Source organism: Hylobates moloch, unplaced genomic scaffold (assembly GCF_009828535.3).
Source record: "Hylobates moloch isolate HMO894 unplaced genomic scaffold, HMol_V3 SCAFFOLD_10, whole genome shotgun sequence".
Taxonomy (NCBI): domain Eukaryota; kingdom Metazoa; phylum Chordata; class Mammalia; order Primates; family Hylobatidae; genus Hylobates; species Hylobates moloch.
The window spans coordinates 49,970,420-49,989,266 of NW_026652285.1; the positions used below are offsets into that span (position 1 = coordinate 49,970,420).

Consider the following 18,847-nt stretch of genomic DNA (forward strand, 5'->3'; position numbering starts at 1 on the left):
AGCAACTGTTAACATACACAGTGGAGTTGCCCATTCACTGTTTGGACAGTGATATGGTAAACATGGGCTAACACACAGGTCTGCTCCCGGGAGAACGATGATCTGGTAAACTCCAGAACACCAACAGTTAGAGCTTTCCCCTTCTGCCTCCGCCCCAATTTACAGATGTGAACAGGAATTAGCGAGACACAAGACACACTAGAATATCCCTAACTCCTGCGGTGGAGCAAGCTCTATTCTGTCGATTCTCCAGTACCACACATGTCCTTGCTACCCAGCACCCTGACTTCCTCACTTTTGTCACCTCCAGCTGAAGTACAGTTCTAAGGGTCTCTTTTTTTCCTTTTACACTTACACATAATGCATCTGCAGAAGGCTGGGCTCTTTATCTCAAGGAAGACCACACCCATTTATCCCTTAGCTTTCAGGAGCAAACTGCTGATTTAGGGACCGAAGCTGGACAGAAGCGACCCAACTTCAGCCAGGCCACAACCTCCTTCAGCTCTGCACCTCGTCTGGTTGCGGTGGAAGATTCTGGAGACAGATTGTCAGCTTTAAGAGCCAGAGTTCCAGAGATCTCTTCCAGGAGACAACCCGCACACCCTGATAACTCCGTGGCAAAGTTGCTGCTTCCTCCTCTGCTGCAACACCTTTTCCTCTCCACCTTTCCATCAGCATACGCGCGCGCGCACACACAGCCTTGCTCACTCAACTTACCAGTTTAGATTTGGCGCGTTGCAAAAATTCTTCCATGTCGTGGCTAGGGGTTTGGAACCCGAGTACTCGGAGGCGCGCAATGGAAAATCTCGGCCCAAGGAAGAGGAGCGGGGTCCCGGGAAAGTGGCCCGCCCGGGCGCAGCGACCGACTGCTCCCTCCTGCCGCTCTGAGGCGGCTGCGGCTGAGGCTGTGCTTGCGCCCTCGGCCGTCTCGCCCCAGGGCTCCCCGCCCCACCCCCGCCCGGCCGCCGGCTCTGGGCACCCGACTCTGCCCTAATAAGGAAAGTGGGTGTGCCGCCCAGGAGCCCCGGGGCGCGCCGGGCACGCTCTCTGGCACGCGCCTCGGGCGCCGGGGCGTGTGGGCGGAGGTGCTGGGGTATGGCGAGGGGCTCCTCCGCCAATCGCAGGGCCCTGCTGCGGCCTCCTGACGTGGCGCGCCGAAAGCTGCTGCAACCATGGACAGCGCCCAGAAGTGCGAGCCAAGTGCAAGGGGCTGCTGCAGAGGGAGGCTCTGCCGCAGGCACCGCCGCGGTCAGCGGGGGAAGGTGGGAAGAGGGAGACAGGTCCCAGGAGAGCCCCCGCCTCGCCCAGCGCCTCACTGGCTGGCTGGCGCGTTACGGAGCACTCCGGCGGTCACTTAATGATCTGGTCGGCTGGCCTGGCCGGGGGAGGCACTCAAACTAGATTGGCGGGGGAGGGACGAGGAGAGAAAGAGGGGAGTTACTGCTGAGCTAAAAGCAGTACGACCTTGATAGGATAATCAGAAGAGCAGGCTAGGAGGTTGGGCGAGGCTGCGTCTTTCCTCCCTACCATGAAAACATGCCCACACAACAATGGGCATCCGCAGTTCACCCCAACTAGGTGCCCTCATGTCAGCCCTGGGACTAATGCGTAGATACATCCTTCTGCAGTTCCCATCCACTGACATGTACCCTCAGGGAAAGCTGGGGCAATAGAACCTTGCTAAGGTGAGGTGCAGTCTGCAGACCAGCAACATCAGCATCGCTGAGCTTATAGAAATGCAGAACCTCAGTCCCCTGCTCCTACTTACCAAATCAGAATCTGTGTGTTTCTATGAGACCCTCAGATGATTTCTATGCTTGTTAAAGTTTAAGAAGTACTACAAAGAACAATTGAACTTATATCTACAAACTTTATTTTAAACCACGGGGTTTTGTTGTATGCAGCCTTGTCGGGTGCCCAAACACACTACATCAGGCTTTCTCTGACCTCTGGGCTTTTGCACACCACCTGTAAGATCCTTCCAGCCCTTGTCCTAGCCTCCAGCTTCAGCTGTCCTACAGGAGTAGCCTCAACCCTGACTGCACAGTAAAATCACATCGTAATCACCTGAGACTTGAGAAAGTACTGATACCAGGGCTTTATCCCAGTCCAATTAAATTAATATCTCTGGGCATGGGGCCACAGCATTTCTGTGGAAAGTGACCCAAGTGATTCTAATGTGCAGTTCAGGTGTGATGCTCTGATTCTCGATGAACTTTACATGTATTTAAATCACTTAGAGGGCTTGATGAAACAGATTTCCGTGCTCCATCCTTAGAATTTTAGCCCTAATAGGTATGGCTTAATGGGACTGAGAATGTCCGTGTATACAATCTCCCAGGGTTTGCTGATGCTGCTGATCCAAAAACCACACTTTGACAGTGAGTGGCGTAGAAGTTCTCTTTCTCCAGAAAGTCTCCCCGACACACTTTTCCCTTCCCATCCCCAGACTGAGTTGGTTGCCCCTTCTGTATTCCTTCATAGCAACTTACGTTTTCCACTCTGCTATAAATTGCATAATTATTTGTCTATGTCCTCCACCAGGCTGTGAGCTCTGTAAAGACAGGGACCTTGCCTGTCTCATTCACTGATGGATCCCTAACATGATGTATGTTCATGTCATATATAGGTCCTCAATACATATGTTTTAATGAATAAGGGCACATATGGAAGGGTTTTTTTTTTTTTTGCTCTATTTCTCCTGTCTCAATGTGTGTCTGTTTCCCTGTCTGTCTCTGTGTGTATATGTGTGTCTCATGATCCAATTATTTTTTATTCAGAAGGATCCAATGAAAACAAATCAGCAGGGTCCACAGATCTGATTAAAGGAGAGTGATAAGAATATTAAGCTCCAGGTGACATTCAGGGGTGGGCTTTGTGGAAGCTGGAGATTCTGTCTGCTTTCTGTACTGAATTAAGTAATTTAAAACCAACCAGGTAAAGCAAGTATTTTGTCAGCCTTTAAATCTGTGAAGTTGCACACAATGCAAGTAACATTACTGAGAAAAATTCTCAAGAATGCCTTGCCTCTGAGTTCACTGGGGAATTTAGCACCAATTACATAATACTGTTTTATTCCTCTAGCTTTGGCTTATAAATATTCTAGGTAGGTATCACACATCCTTGAAATGTTAAAATAAAATTCTGATGGACTCAAATTCCAACATCTATCTCCCCATCTTTTTCTCCACCAATAATGTCCCTTCAAAAGTTTATCAAAATTAACCTTTTCTATGAAACCTTCCCAAGCTGACCACCTATATTAGCTTCCTGGGGCTGTTTTAACAGAATCTCACAAATTCAGTGGCTTGAAACAACATAAATTTATTACCTTACAGTTATGTAGGTCAAAAGTCCTACACAGGTCTCATGGGGCGAGCAAGGTATCAACAGGGCTACATTCCTTTTTAGAGGCTCTAGGGGACAATCGACTAGAAGCTGCCCATGTTTTTTGACTTGCGGCATCTTCCTCCATCTGTTTTTTTCTTTTTCTTTTTCTTTTTCTTTTTTTTTTGAGACAGAGTTTCCCTCTTGTACTCCAGGCTGGAGTGGAATGGCACAACCTGGGTTCACTGCAACCCCTGCCTCCCGGGTTCAAGCTATTCTCCTGCCTCAGCCTCTCGAGTAGCTGGGATTACAGGCATGCACCACCATGCCCAGCTAATTATTGTATTTTTAGTAGAGACAGGGTTTCACCATGTTGGCCAGGCTGGTCTGGAACTCCAGACCTCAAGTGATCTCTCCGCCTCGGCCTCTCAAAGTGCTAGGATTACAGGCATGAGCCACCGCACCCAGCCTTACTCCATCTTCAAAGCCAGCAACATTTCATTTCTCTGACTATTCTTCTAACCTCCTTTTCTACTTTTTAGGGGCCCTTGTGTTTACGCTGGGCCTATTTGGTTAATCCAGGATAATCTCCCCCATTTTAAGGTCAGTTCGTTAGCAACCTTAATTTCATCTGAAAACTTAATTCCCTTTGCCATGTAACCTAACATACTCATAGGTTCTAAGGATTAGGTTGTAGACATCTTTGGGAGGTCATTTTTCTGCATACACCACAAACCATACATGATGTTATTTGGTAGCTATCGGCATTTGATCCTCCAATTTTTATGATTCCATAGCAGCCAGAAATCTAGTGACTTTAACTCTAGGTAAGATATTGTCAACCCTGGCTGCACAGTGGAATCACATGGGAGCCTCCAAAAAACATACTAATGTTCCAAGCTCCATCTCTGGAATATTAAAACAGAACAATTCAGAACAGAAATTCTGAATTGAGTGATCTTGAGAGGGGCCCAGGCATAAACATTTTTTCAAAGCTTTCAAGGTAATTCTCTGTGTAGTCAGGTTTGGGAACTACTGCTGATGTTAGATGAATTCGCATTCCTCAGTCACTCAGGTACAAAACCTGGAGTTCCCTTTGATTTATTACACCCTGCCACCCACTGTGGCCAAATAGTCCCCAGTCCAAAGTGTTCAACTTTTTAAAAAGCCTCCTTCAACTTCCTTTCTTTCTATTCCAAGCACTACAATCGTAATTTATGTAGTTGTATTTGAACCTCATTTCACCCTCTTCTCTCTAGAGTCCCTTGTCCTTGTTGGCAGAACAATCCCATTTCCTCTATTCCTTGCTTTCCTCTCTCTGAGATTTCTTGATTCCTGGACTCCCCTCATATGAGACCTGTATCCGAACTCTCTTTATTTTTGAAATCATTATCTTGAGTAGATTAGTAAAGTGGTTGTTATAGATTAAATGCTTGTGTTCCCCCAAAATTCCTGTGTTGACACCTTAACCCCCGATGTGCTGGTGTCAGGAGGTGGGCCTTCGGGTGTCATTAAGTTTAGATGAGGTGGTGAGGGTAGAGCCCTCATGATGGGATTAGTGTCTCCTCTCTCTCTCCCTCTCCCAACCTCTTCCTTCCCACCATGTGAGGACACAGGAAAAACATGACCATCTGCAAGGCAGGGAAGGGTCCTCATCAGGAATCAAATTGGCCAGCACCTGGATCTTGGACTTCCCAGCCTCTAGAACTATGAGAAATAAATGTCTGTTGTTTAAGCTGCTCAGTTTAAAATATTTTGTTATAGCAGCCTGAGCTGACTAACACAATGGTAGTGCTAGGGGGAAAAAAAAGAAAGAGACCTAAGGGATCCTCTGATGATGCCATCTACTTATATTACTGAGACATGACCAAGGCCTGGAGTAGTTCAGCATCCTGCTCAGACTAACAGAGCTACTTTGAAGCAGGAGCCAGGACTGGAACTCAGCTCTCTTTCGTTCCTTCCTTGAGCATTTATGGAGCATAGACTATGCTCTTATAGGGATTTTGTTTATCCTAAGATGCATAAGACATGATCCCTGCCCTCAAGGAGCTCACGGTCTAGTCACTACCAAATAGATAAATGCAGTGATTGAGAAATGCATCTGGTGTGATACAAGTTGAGATGCAATATGTTGTGGTAACTAAGACCTGTATGCTCATCTTTGCTCTGTGTGGTAGATTAAACATGGCTGAAAATTCCTTGATACTTCTCCCAGTGAGAAGCAGGGCCTATGTTACTTCTTGAATCTAGGAGAACTCTGACTTCCCGAGCAATAAAATATTACAGAAATGACATCATGCCAGTTTCTGGGACCTAGTTCTTAAGTGATTGGTAGCCTCGACCTCTTGTCTTTTGGAATACATGCTCTTGGAACCTATCCATCATGCTATGAGGAAGCCCAAGCAGCCATATAGAGAGGTTCACACAGAGAGGAGCTATGAACTCTGGGTAATAGCCAGCTGCCAGCCCCGTGGTGAGCCATCTTGGAAATAGATTCTCCAGCCCAGTCAAGCCAGCTGATGCCACATGGAACAGAGCTAAGCTGTGTCTGCTAAGCCCTGCCCAAATTCCTGACCCATGAAACTGTGGGATATAATAAAGTGATTGCTATTATAAGCCATTAACTTTCTGGGATTTGTTCTGCAGCAATAGATAGGCAGAGCATCTGGCCAGTTACCAGCTCAGAAAGTTAGGGCAAGTTATCCTTTCTAAGCTTCAAGGTCTTCATCTATAAAATAGATGAATAGATAATACTCCCTCTTAGGACTGTCATGAAGCCCAAATGCAACAATATATGCAAAGTGCCCAATTCTTGGTCAGTTGCTGCTATTATTCTGATTTCCAAGAGTCTGTTAAGGAGAGGAGAAACTTCATGCAATAGCTGTAAGTGAAAGAAAGAAACTCCATGAAGAGAACCCAACAAGAGGAAAATCTCCAGGTCAGTTGTGGATGGAAGAGCAGTCATTAAAAATGTGACATGATTTAATTATAACTTGTGTCTATTCTACACCAAGTAATACCTCCCAATGCTATATTCCTTTGCAACCTGGGCTTCATATGATAAGAGGCCTCTTTCAGAGAAAGGCACTGCAGATGTTTCTCAGCAATAACACATCTACCTGTACTACTCACTAGTGAAATACAACTTGCTTAGGGGTTGTATCCCCAAATTATCATTCCTTACCCCCATGGGGCACTGGATCTTTCCTCTGTAGACTCTCATAGGAACACTGTAGCTCTTCATCCATCTCATGGCACACCTATTACTGTCAGTGCCACCACGGGGTATCTGAAGTTTCCTTATCTTAACCAGCTTCCCTGGTGCTCACAGCATGGTATCAGAAAATCTGGATATGAGACCTTGCTGTGTACTTTTAGGCAAGTTATTTATTATTAATCTCCTTATCTATGAAATAGAAGATAAATACCTGCCCTAGTTACTTTACACGATTGTCATTAAAGAATCAAATGCTAGCATCCCTACAAATACTGGGAAATGTTAACAAGGGAAAACAGAATACTGAAGAAATCAGCTTGTTTGCCAAAAAAAAAAAAAAAAAAAAAAATACCTGACATATGCTATCCTTTTAAAAATGAAATGTAGCTGGGATGTCAGCTGCTGATTCACCGTTTGGGCACATTTCCAAGCTAGCTTCCTCACTGACCAACAACACCTCTCACAGGTAGGGTCTCCTTGCTGCAGATGGGTTATGTTAGCTGCTTTTAAATTGTTTGATGTGACACAAGAGGTTCAAGAAACTGCATCTCACACTTGAACTTAATTTAAAAGCATTTTAAGCTTATTTCAAGGACAAGAGATAGAAACAGGACTAATGTGCATTAACTAGGGCCTCTCATTTAGCCTGTAAGCAACTGTTAAATGCCTGTTTTTTGTCCTGTGGATGGTCAGATACTATCCATGTTAGCAAATAATGTTAAGAGGAATTAACTATTTTTTTATTTTGTGGTTTAGCAAGAATATCCAAATTTTTTAAGGTAAGCTTTGCAAGACTTTTTTTAAAAAGGAGTCCATATAGCCATTATCTTCTCCGAGTTTCTGTAAAGAAAGGAAAGAGGAGTGATTGAGATTGTCAGAGCTGTATTAGCAAGTGGAAGGGCCCAGACCACGTGGGAGAATGCCCTGAGAGTCAAATGCTCAGGCTTTGAACGGGGTACATACAACTTGCGTCATTTCTGGGAACCACAGACATCTTGAAGAGCAATGAATTTAATTTGAAAGGACAGTGGAGGAGAGAGGAAGTACTCTGGCTCTGTGAGTCATCAGAATAATAAGGCAGTGGCTGCCACTTTCAGGTCTGTTGCCTGTGGGAAGATGCAGATAGGGCCTTAAAGTCTCAGCTTCCTCTCACACTATACCATTAAGGACAGGTGGCTTCAGTTTTATACACGCTCCTCCTGCAGAAAGGTATCTCAAGTCCCTTCAAAACAACGCTGGCTATCTCAGTTACAGTATAAACTTTAACTCATGATCCCATCCTGCCTTTCCACTGAGGAAGTATTTGGCAAGGGAAGTGGAATGTTAATAATTTCCACACCCTGAGAGTCTACCAACATGATCTCTCATCCTTGCAATAATGCTGTAAGGCCAGAAAAATGGGAACTGCAACCAACCTATTCTAGAGCTGAAGAAACAGGCCCAAAATTGTTTATTGACATGCCTGAAGATTGAAATCTAGACTCTGTATTCCAAAGTTCAGGCCTTTTTCGTCAAAAAGGCTAATGTTTATGAAGAGTTTCTTTGCATGAAATATCACTTTAATTTTTTATGTGTATTAATAGCATTTAGTCCTCATAACAAAGGTATAAATTTGTTTATACTATTATCCTCATTTTAAAGATGTGCAAACTGAGGTACAAAGATGCAATTTTCACAAAATTACTCAGTTAGTAAGTAGCCAAAGCAGGTGACCAGGTCCAGAGCCCAGGTACTAAGCGATTGCACATCACTGCCTGTCCACTGGCATGGGCTACCCAGCCACCTGAAAAAGCAAATATGGAGACTGGATAAGAAATTAGTACTCACTGCATGGCACTTTCAATTGCTCTGCCACAGTTAAGAATGAGCTGGTCACCCCTTCACCTACCTCTTCACCCCTTCACCTACTTGGCCACATAGACCTCATACCTGATGTTTGCAGATGAGTCAGAGAAATCACCAGCAAGAAAGAGGTAAATGTCCCAGAAGCTTGATCAGCACACATCATTAAAAGCTCCTGTCATCAATGATGGCTCAGCTAAATCTTTGCTTCTTTCCCATCAGGTTCTCCTTTACCCAGCCCCTGTCCTCATCCCTCCCCTCATCATCCTTGAACCTCACCCCTTCCCATAAAGTGGAACACAATTATGTTCTGATGGTTAAATGCTTGAGTTTTAGTCCTTTGGATAGTGATGTTAGTCCTTTGGATAGTGATTTTAGCATCTCCAGGTCTTAGGGTCCTAGGAGAAACAGAAGACTTGAGTGGATGCTTCCAAACTTAACATTCTATGACTACAAAATGGAATCATACAATTCTTAGATCCACAAGAAACATGAAAGTATACAAAGAGAAATTGTCTTATTTTTGTTAAAAAGTCTTTGAATATCTTTGTAGCATTAGATGTTTGTGTAGAACAGAGGGATTATGTTAAGATGGCATAAAAATATCCACCTGTAAAATAAAAGTAATCAAGTATTTTAAGGAACTTCAACTCAAAGGTCAGTAATTAAGACATGTAGACATGTAAATAACAAGCCTGGAAAGAGAAAAATTAGCAAGATTTGTTATAGGTATGTGTTTTCTTAGGTATCAAATCCTAATGTCCTCAGAGAAATTTTCTATTCATGACAGGAAGGAAGCCTGGAACCAGAAAAAAAAAAAAGTCTCAAATTTCAGGCTAAAGGATGCTGTTCAATTGTTGTCTAACAAAGGCCATTGATCTCTCTTCTTATATAGTGACAATACTTCACTTAGAAAAAACTGAATTCAGTATGTAATGTATTTTCAATAATATTGTGTAGAAAGCAGTAAAATAAAAAAAATGGATATTTTAAAATGTCCAACAAACTGTCAGTTTCAATGAGGGCAAAAATTATTTGCTCTGCATTTTCCTTCTCTAAATCTCTGCATTACAAAACCACTGAAGTTCCAGAAGAAAAGGAAGAAGGAAATCCAAATCCATTAACACAGAGCCGCAGTGTCTACCTACAGCATTTGCCTCTTTGCTGTATTTTCTTTAAACTGGGCAGCAAAGCAAAGGACCTGCTTCCCAGCAAACATCTCCATCATACTCTCCTTGACCTACTCCCTGGGAGACACCACCTGCAATTCAGCACTCTTGGGAAATGCTGCCACCCAATTGCTTCTGTTTCTGTCAAGGATTCATTCACATTAATATTCCACTAGACTTAGCTCAGTAAGTTGTTAGAAACTGATACTACCTCTTCTGGATTCCAGATTCCTTCTTCTATGTTCCCCCCACCCCAACCCCACCTCCTTCACCCTGTCACCTTCCTTTCTGTGAATGAAGGGGGAAAAAATCCTAAAAACAGTTTTAAAATATGGAGTCAGCAGTTGGGGAAGGGCTGGACTATTACCACTCCAACACTGCTATAACAACCTCATTTTCTTGTTAGTTTATTTAATAATAAACTTCTATAGATTCACTTTTCCCAGCAGTTGTTAGTTGAAAAGCTTTGTTGATGTACAAAAACCACAAGAGGAAAGTCATTGTTTTTTGGAAAAATGTCATAGAAATCCCCAAAGCCATCCAGTAACAATTGGCAGCTTTTTGGGGGATGGCAAATGTTTTGTGTTGAACGCGGTGTCATCCACCAAATGTCAACTTCAGGCAACGAGTCTTCACGTCTTCTCCTTCCTGTGGAACCATAGGCTCCAGAGGACAGGGCTTTAGTCTTACTCCTCTCTATATTCCCCCAGCTGCTTCCAGCACAGTGCCCTTTCCACGGTAGGTCCTCAAATAATTATAATAACACGTGTTGATCAATTCTCCTCTAGGTGAAGCCTTAAAAGAGAGAGGCTCATCAACCAGGTAGAAATAAAAAGAAATGCAGGTACTTCTGAAATGCTTTAGTTGGTTCTATAAAGGGGTTAAAATGGTGATTTTTCAATCGTATTCAAAGACAGCACAGTATCTTTTAGAAATCTGACCCTGGCTAATGTAGACCTGGAAACACATCGGATGGAGGAATCACAGCAAGTCACTAAGATCAGAATTACTGCTGGACCATGAAAGTAAACAGGGAGAGACAAAAAATATTTTAAATTAATCCCAAATATACATCTGTTAATTGCCATTTCAATTCTTCAAATATTTGCATATGCAAATGTGCCCATTCAACACTGAATTATTAAAATTGAGGCAGACGGTTGAGCTTTGCACACAGCAAAGGCAGCCTGGAATAGAGAAAACTGACTGGAGGTTGGGGGGAGAAAACATAGGAAACCTAGACTCTTTCTCTTTGTGATAAGGGAAACTGGTAATGACCCAGAGACCCTGGGAACTCTGGAAAAGGGCAGCTCTAAATGCAGGAAGGACACCTTGCAGGGGGACAGGAATTAAGGATTTGTTTGGTTTTCACGAACATGTCTATGGTAAATCCCCATGTGGGGAGAATGCTTTTTAAGCTCCTGTTATGTCCCAGACATTGGACAGGCACACAGACCTGTGGTCTCGCAGAGACTTCAGGTGTGATACCCCAAAATATGACTGACACCTTGGAAACTGAAAAAACAGCAGAAGTAGGAAGGCGTATCTGACCTTCTCTCAGGCCTTCCTCTCCTGAAGCAGACCATAAAACCCAGGATCATCACTCTCTGACCTCCTCTGTTCCTTCTCCCCTGAAGACACTCATGTGGCAGGTGCCCACACAGAAGAAACCGAACAAACAGGTCTTACCACATTTCTCCCAGTTTATTACCATTGGATCAGACCCTTTGTCCTTCAATTATACTTCTGTATGGCCGTCCATAAAAATACAGTTTTCCCTGGGTCTTTGGGGCTTTGCTTCTGAAGGCTCACATGTCATGTAAGATTTACATGAAATGCATTTGCAAGCTTTTTGCTTATTACTCTGTCTTTTATCATAGGGTTGTTGGCCATGAACTTTACAATGAGTGAGGAAAGAAATCTTTTCTCCCCTACACAGACAATAAGCAATAAAACAAATAATTCAAAATGTCAGAGAGTAGCACACACTACAAAGATAAAGCAGAACGATAATGATTGGAGTAGAAGCAGGTCTACATTAGATTAAGGGGCTGGGAGTCTGTCTGAGGAGATATTGAGACCTGAATGGCAAGAAGAAGCCAGCCCTGTAAGAATAGATGGGAAGAGATCAAAGCAGAGGGTACACATGGTCAAAGGTACTGATGGAAGGCCGACCCAGCATGAGCGGGGGAGTAGATGTGCTCAGAGAGGCAAGGGGAACTCATAGGGCCCACTCGGTCAGGGTAGGATGTTAGGGTTTTATTCCAGATGTGGTGTGAAGTCATCAGAGGAGGAACATGTTCTCATGTGTGGTTTTATAAAGATCACTCCAGCTGCTATGTAGAGGGCAAGGCTGCTGTGTAGGGGTGGAAGAGTCCCAGATCTCTTAGTGGTCTATCTCGTCACCTACCTAAGAGATAGTGATGGCTTAGACCAAGAAAGGTAGCAATGAAAATGAAGAAAAGGAAAACAATAATAACATAACATATATTTTGAAAGTAAAGCCAACATGGATGTAAAATAAAAATCAGCCTCCACTAATTGACTACTTCTAATGCTGTACATATTTATACTATGGCATTAATAATACTAAAATAGATTGTACTAATAAGGCATATTTCAACCGTGTGAAGATTTACCACTGTGAGTCACAACTCCCGATTTCCCAAAATGGAAATTACAGAAAGAAGCCAAAAAGACCAATTCAGAGTGACCCAGTGTAGCAGATATTGGAAATTTCCTGCCTGCTACTATTTGAACATTCTTCCTGTATTTTGGGAATTCCTCCATAAATAAATACTTGATGGGAGGCAGATCCCTAGCCGTAGTTCCCATTGCAAAACAATTTTCGCCGTAGCATGGATCTGTCAGTTATTCTTAACATGGAGCCTTTTGAGCACCATGTGCTCTAATTCACATGATCTCATTCCACATTAACCAAAAAGTCTTTGATTATGATTTGTCTCTACAAGGAGATCTTTCTACAAAGAAAAGAACAAGAAAAGGACCAGCATTTTTTTAAACCACCTAATATGGCCAGTATTGTGATAGGAATCTGAAAATATATTGTTTCACTTCATCCTCAAACCATCTCTACCAATTTGGTATTATTGGCCTTATTTTACAAATTAGAAAAAAAGAGAGAGAATCAGAGAGTTTAAGAAATTTATCCAAAGTCACATTGCTACTAAGTAGCAAAATCAAACTGCTCAATTCAAATACTGGTTAATTCCAGAGATCTCGGTGTAGATTTGCTTTGCACTTTATGGATCTCATAAGAAGGAAAAAGTGGTCAAGAAAATGAAAAAATACTACAGCCATCTAGACTGATTGACATGTAAAAGGGCATAAAATTGAGATCAGGAAAACCAGAGGACGGGGAGAAAGAAGAGCCAGAGTGCAAACAATTTTGGGAGGATCTGCAAAATGTTAAGGGATAAAAAGTGGGAATTTTAAGTAACTGCCATCTGTGATGTGTGAAATATTAAAAAAGAAATGTGAGACGGAATTTTAAGAAAATATGCTATGTATGGGTTTCCCCTTCGGTGCAGCTTCATGAGATTTCAGTAAAAATTACATTGTTTTCAATGCTTTGAGGGCTACCTAACTGGTGTTTCCTTTATGAGGACATCATTGAGATGAACCATGAGGCAACCCAGCCTCTTGTAGGTTGCATGAGTCTCTCATGGAATTTTCTGTTTCAAGCAGAGAGGAGTAGCCCATGTCTCTTTCAACCACATAACAGTGACTTCTGAATAAACAAGCAACCGTAATATCCCTATGGCTGCCTCTGGCTCACACGGTTTTGAAAGATTCCAGCTGCTACATCTCCACCAGAGCCTTGTGTGGCAGTAGACTAGAATCACATGAAGTACATATATCATTTTCACAACTTTAATTCTGTAAGTGTGGCAAAGGGAAGAAAAGAAGAATTAAAATAATGTTAGAAAACCAATTATCATCCTAGGATGTGCTTCATTGTGTTCCTCAATTATCTCTATCCTGCGACTGTTTATTGTGTCTGAACCCCTTATTCAGATTGGAGAAACCCATTTAGGTGTACTTTATAGATGTTTTCAGAAATTTTCTAAGGCAATTTTGACTCTACTTGATTGTAATCTTAGTGGCTGACTTGACCATGTGCACCTCCACTAAACTGCCAGCCCAAGGCTGGATACAAACAGGGACAGAACATCCCAACAAGGCACCTGAGAAGGAGGTAGCCTTCTATGTTCCAGGAACAAAGAAAGTGCTCAATAAATGTTTACTGAATGGATGGATGAATAGACAAGTGAATAAACAGCCAGAAAAAACACGCACAAAATGGTTTGGTCCTAGTCACATTCCCAGATTCTCTTATGGCACCAACAGCGAAGGGGCCAGTGATTTCTCAGGCCAAAGAATCCCTTGCAAGGAGAACCCCCAGGCAAAGTTCTTCAAGATTATCAATTTCCCTTTTAGAATGCTCATCAGTAAAATGGAAATAATTTCTCCAGGCCAGGTGTGGTGGCTCATGCCTATAGTCCCAGCACTTTGGGAGGCCAAAGCAGGCGGATCACTTTGAGGTCAGGAGTTTGAAACCTGACCTCAAGATGGTGAAACACCATCTCTTCTAAAAATACAAAAAAATGAGCTGGGTGTGGTGGCACACACCTGTAATCCCAGCTACTTGGGAGGCTGAGGCACGAGAATTGCTTGAATCCACAAGGCAGAGGTTGCAGTGAGCCGAGATCACACCATTGCACTCCTGCCTGGGTGACAGAGTGAGACCGTGTTTCAGAAAACAAAAACAAAAACAAAAAACAAAAAAAAAGGAAAGAAATAATTTATCCTTCTATCTCTAACCCATCCCCCAATTCCAGCCTAGTGTTCTCATCCTACCTTTCAAATCTCTCTTTTTACCATCCCTTCCATTCAGTATTTACTTGTCCTGTGTCTCTTTTTATCAGGGCTTCCCATGCTACAGTGGATTGAACAGTGAGTGCCCCTGGACCCTGAAAAAAAAAAAAATATGTCCATATCCTCACCTTTGGAACCTGTGAATGTAAACTTATTTTGAAAAAGAACTTTGCAGATATAATTCTTTGCTTCTTCGCAAAGAATTCTTTTACATCTTTGCAGATGTAAAAATCTCAAGATGAGTTTATCCTAGATTTGGGGTGGGCCTTTAATCTAATGCCAGGAATCATAAGAGAAAGGCAGAAAGAAACTGGAGACACAAGGATAGAGAGGAAAATGCGATGTGAAGATGGAGGCAGAGACTGAATCAATACGTCTACAAGCCAAGAAACACTGAGGATTGGCAGCAGCCACTGGAAGCTAGGAGATAGGCAAGGAATGGATTGCCCTCAGAGCATCCAGAAGGAACCAACCCTGTTGACACCTTAGTTTTGGACTTCTGGCCTCCAGAACTATAACAGCATTTTTTAAATTGTTTGAAGCCTCCAAGTTCATGGTAATTTTTTTTTTACAGAAGACCCAGAAAACTAGTTGGCCATAGTGGGTCACACCTGTAATCCCAGCACTTTGGAGGTCCAAGGTGGGTGGATCACTTGAGGTCGGGAGTTCAAGACCAGCCTGGTCAACATGGTGAAAACCCGTCTGTACTAAAACTACAAAAATTAGGTGTGGTGGCTGGTGCCTGTAATCTCAGCTACTAGGGAGGCTGAGGCACAAAAATCACTTGAATCTGGGAGGCAGAGGTTGCTTGCACTGAGCCAAGCTCATACCTGCCACTGCACTCTAGCCTGGGCAACAGAGTGAGACTCAGTCTCAAAAAAAAAAAAAAAAAAAAAAGCCAGATGCAGTGGCTCATGCCTGTAATCCCAGTACTCTGGGAGGCCGAGGCAGACAGATCACAAGATCGAGATCATCCTGGCTAACACAGTGAAACCCCATCTCTACTAAAAATACAAAAAAATTAGCCAGCATGGTGGCAGGTGCCTGTAATCTCAGCTACTTGGGAGGCTGAGACAGGAGAATGGTGTGAACCCAGGAGGCGGAGCTTTCAGTGAGCCGAGATGGTGCCACTGCACTCCAGCCTGGGCGACAGAGCGAGACTCCGTCTCAAAAAAAAAAAAAGAAAAGAAACTGATACACTGATACACTTGGTGATTGCATTGGCTATCTCTGGCCATTAGTAATGACCAATTGACATTGCAATATTCTTAACAAGGGGGTGCTAGAGGTAAAAACCTAGAAAAAGGATTTCTTCATCTCAAGTGGCAAACATTTGATTTCAAGAGCTTTGGTGGAAAAGATATTTTGGGATGCGGTGGTGATTTCAGCTGCACCCTTCAACTTACATTGAGTGGGCAAGTGCCATTGATACTTACAAGAAAAGAAGGCAATGCAGAGACTACAGTTTGCCATGCTCTGTAGGTCATCAGCATGGACAGCTCAGAGCCAGAACTTGATCTTACTTTATATTCATATTACTTAATAAAAGGTATATATTTTATATATGCCTTTAAAATAATTAGAATTTTTCCAATGGCTTTGCAATAACATTTGATGTCTGTGTGTAAGAGAATTATAGTCCTTACAGTCATGGGGCACCAGCATTCCCTGATGGCATAATTTCACAAACAGCCTCTTACATCACTGCTGCATTCTTCCAGTGAGAATCAAATTATAGCATACATATGACAACTTAACATCATGTTCTCACATAGCAGTCTCTGGAAGCTAGCTCAGATGCTTCTTTTAAGGGAGTTTAGTTTCTATTGAAGGCACTAGTGTGATTCCACCATATTTACTATGCAGGTGAATTGGTTTCATAGAATCATTGAACTTCAGGACTCACACATTGAGTGCAATTCCCCCCAGCCTCTAAACGTGCGCAACCGCGCACACACACACTGATATGGTTTGGATTTGCGTCCCCACCCAAATCTTATGTCGAATTGTAATCGTCAGTGTTGGGGCCTGATCGATTCTTGGGGGCAGACTTCCCCTTGCTGTTCTCATGACAGTGAGTGAGTTCTCATGAGATCTGGTTATCTAAAAGTGTGTAGCACCCCACACACACATCCTCCTGCTCCAGCCATGAAGGATGTGCCAACTTTCCCTTCACCTTCCACCATGATTATAAGTTACCTGAGCCCTCCCCAGCTATGCTTCCTATACAGCCTGTGGAACCGTGGGCCAATTAAACCTCTTTTCAATTACCCAGTCTTGGTAGTTCTTTATCACAATGCCAGAATAGACTAACACACACATACTCATTCTACTCGTGTGAAAACTGAGGCTTGTCTAAGAGCATTCAGTTATCTAGAGGCAAAGGGGCTATTCCTATGCTTTTATCAAGTAGAAGACTATCACTCTTCCACATGGGAATTTCTTGAGTAGCTCCTTTGTAAATCCTTGGAGAAAAGACCTACCAGGAGTGATAAGGGAAAATGAAGCAGGAATCTAGTTGGCTAGATCAGCCAATCAAGCTGTGGAGTAGAAAATGACAGAAAATGCATAGCCCTGTGGCAAAGCAGGACTTAGAATTCTGGAGACCTTAACCCCCAAATTCATGCTATTTTCATTATGCCAGCGGACTCCCCCCATTGAACATTTCTGATAGAATCATAGCTTCTTAGAACTAGATTACTCAGTGGTCCAAATCTTTATTCCACTGCAACACAAGCAACACAACCACATTAAAAGAGTGGTTTACTAGCTACGAGGGTAGCAGTACCATCAAGGTCAGGAAGATCCCCACCCATGGGCTTAAATGGAGTATATGGGATGATCATGGAAAATTAGATTAAGGACTCCTGGAGATTCTAATCACTCTCTCCCCTTCCCTCTCTGTGTGTCACCAAGTTCCTTGCAGATCAACAATGTGTGCCAAAACAATTAGTTAAAAGGTTTTTATAAATAACAATTTTCCAAAATGCAGAGACTCCTTGGGATTATTGCATAATTATGCTAAATCCCTGCAAAATTTGCTTGTCCTTAATGAACCATACTGACCTGGTTGAGTATGAAATATGCCCAAATATACCTGAAATTGCTTTTAACCTCTAAATGAGCTATAGAAAAGGAAAACTAGAGATAGCAACAGGTATTATGAATCATCAGTATTAGAATACACAAATTACAACTAGCACATATTACTGTTTTAAGCATCAGTATGGATTTTGAGGTGAAAATAATGGGTCCTCATATACTGTTAGGACTGGAGATTTGTACACACTTTCCAGTAGTATCCTAAATATTTAATATTCAGCTCTCCATAGAAGAGGGGGAAAGCTCTAATTTGTATCAGAGCTCCAGCACACCACTGACACTTTCTAAATATATATATAAAAGGTGTTTACAATGTGCCTGCCATCTGACTCAGAAAACCTACCCTTAGGAATATATTAGCAACAAACAAAGAAGTGTGAAAAGATGCATATGCAAGAATATTTGCCACAGGTTGTTTATAATATCAAAAATTTGGGCCTGATACAGTGGCTTACACCTGTAATCCCAGCACTTTGGGAGGCCAAGGCAGGTGGATCACTTGAGCCCAGGAGTTGGAGACCAGCCTAGACAACATAACAAGACCCCAAGTCTACCAAAAATAAAAAGTTAGCTGGATGTGGTGGCACATGCCTCTGGTCTCAGCTATTTGGGAGGCGGAGGCAGGAGGATCACTTGAGCCCAGGAGGCAGAGGCTGCAGTGAGCCAAGATCATGCCACTGCACTCCAGCCTGGGTGATAGAAAAATGATTTTTTCGGGGGAGAACTCATTGCTCATAAGTAGGGTAATATAGCTCTGCCTACTTACCCTCAACGCCCTGCCTCAAACCTTAACCCCTGGAAACCACTGATATTTTTATAAACTGTATAATTTTACCTTTCCCAGAATGTCACATAGTTGGAATCATACAGTATGTATCCTATTCAGACTGGCTTCTTTCGCTTAGCAATATGTATTTAAGGTTCCTGTATATCTTTTCATGGCTTAATAGTTCATTTTTTTTAATCGCTGAATAGTGGACTCATATTTAAAATTCTTTGAATCTCTTTTTCTCATTTGTAGTAGGAGTAATAGTGCCACCTTCAAGGATTGTCATGAATGTTTGATGAGATTTTATATATATATATATATAGAGAGAGAGAGAGAGAGAGTTTCCAGCACATAGCATGTTGTTAATAAACATTGGCTCCTTCCCTCAATAATTTGGATATGAACAGGATATGAACAATGTGGCAGGCTGAATAGTGACTCCCCAAAAGATGTCAACATATCAATCCCTGTGAATGTGTTTCTTGCATGGAAGATGGGAATCGCAGATGTGATTAAGTTAAG

The 18,847-nt window shown here is 42.6% G+C and overlaps 1 pseudogene; it reads left to right on the forward strand.

Annotated features, from left to right (window-relative positions):
• The first annotated feature begins 1,095 nt into the window (after positions 1-1,095).
• The window catches only part of LOC116475414 (acyl-protein thioesterase 2-like), a 61,132-nt pseudogene continuing 43,380 nt past the window's right edge, over positions 1,096-18,847 (forward strand).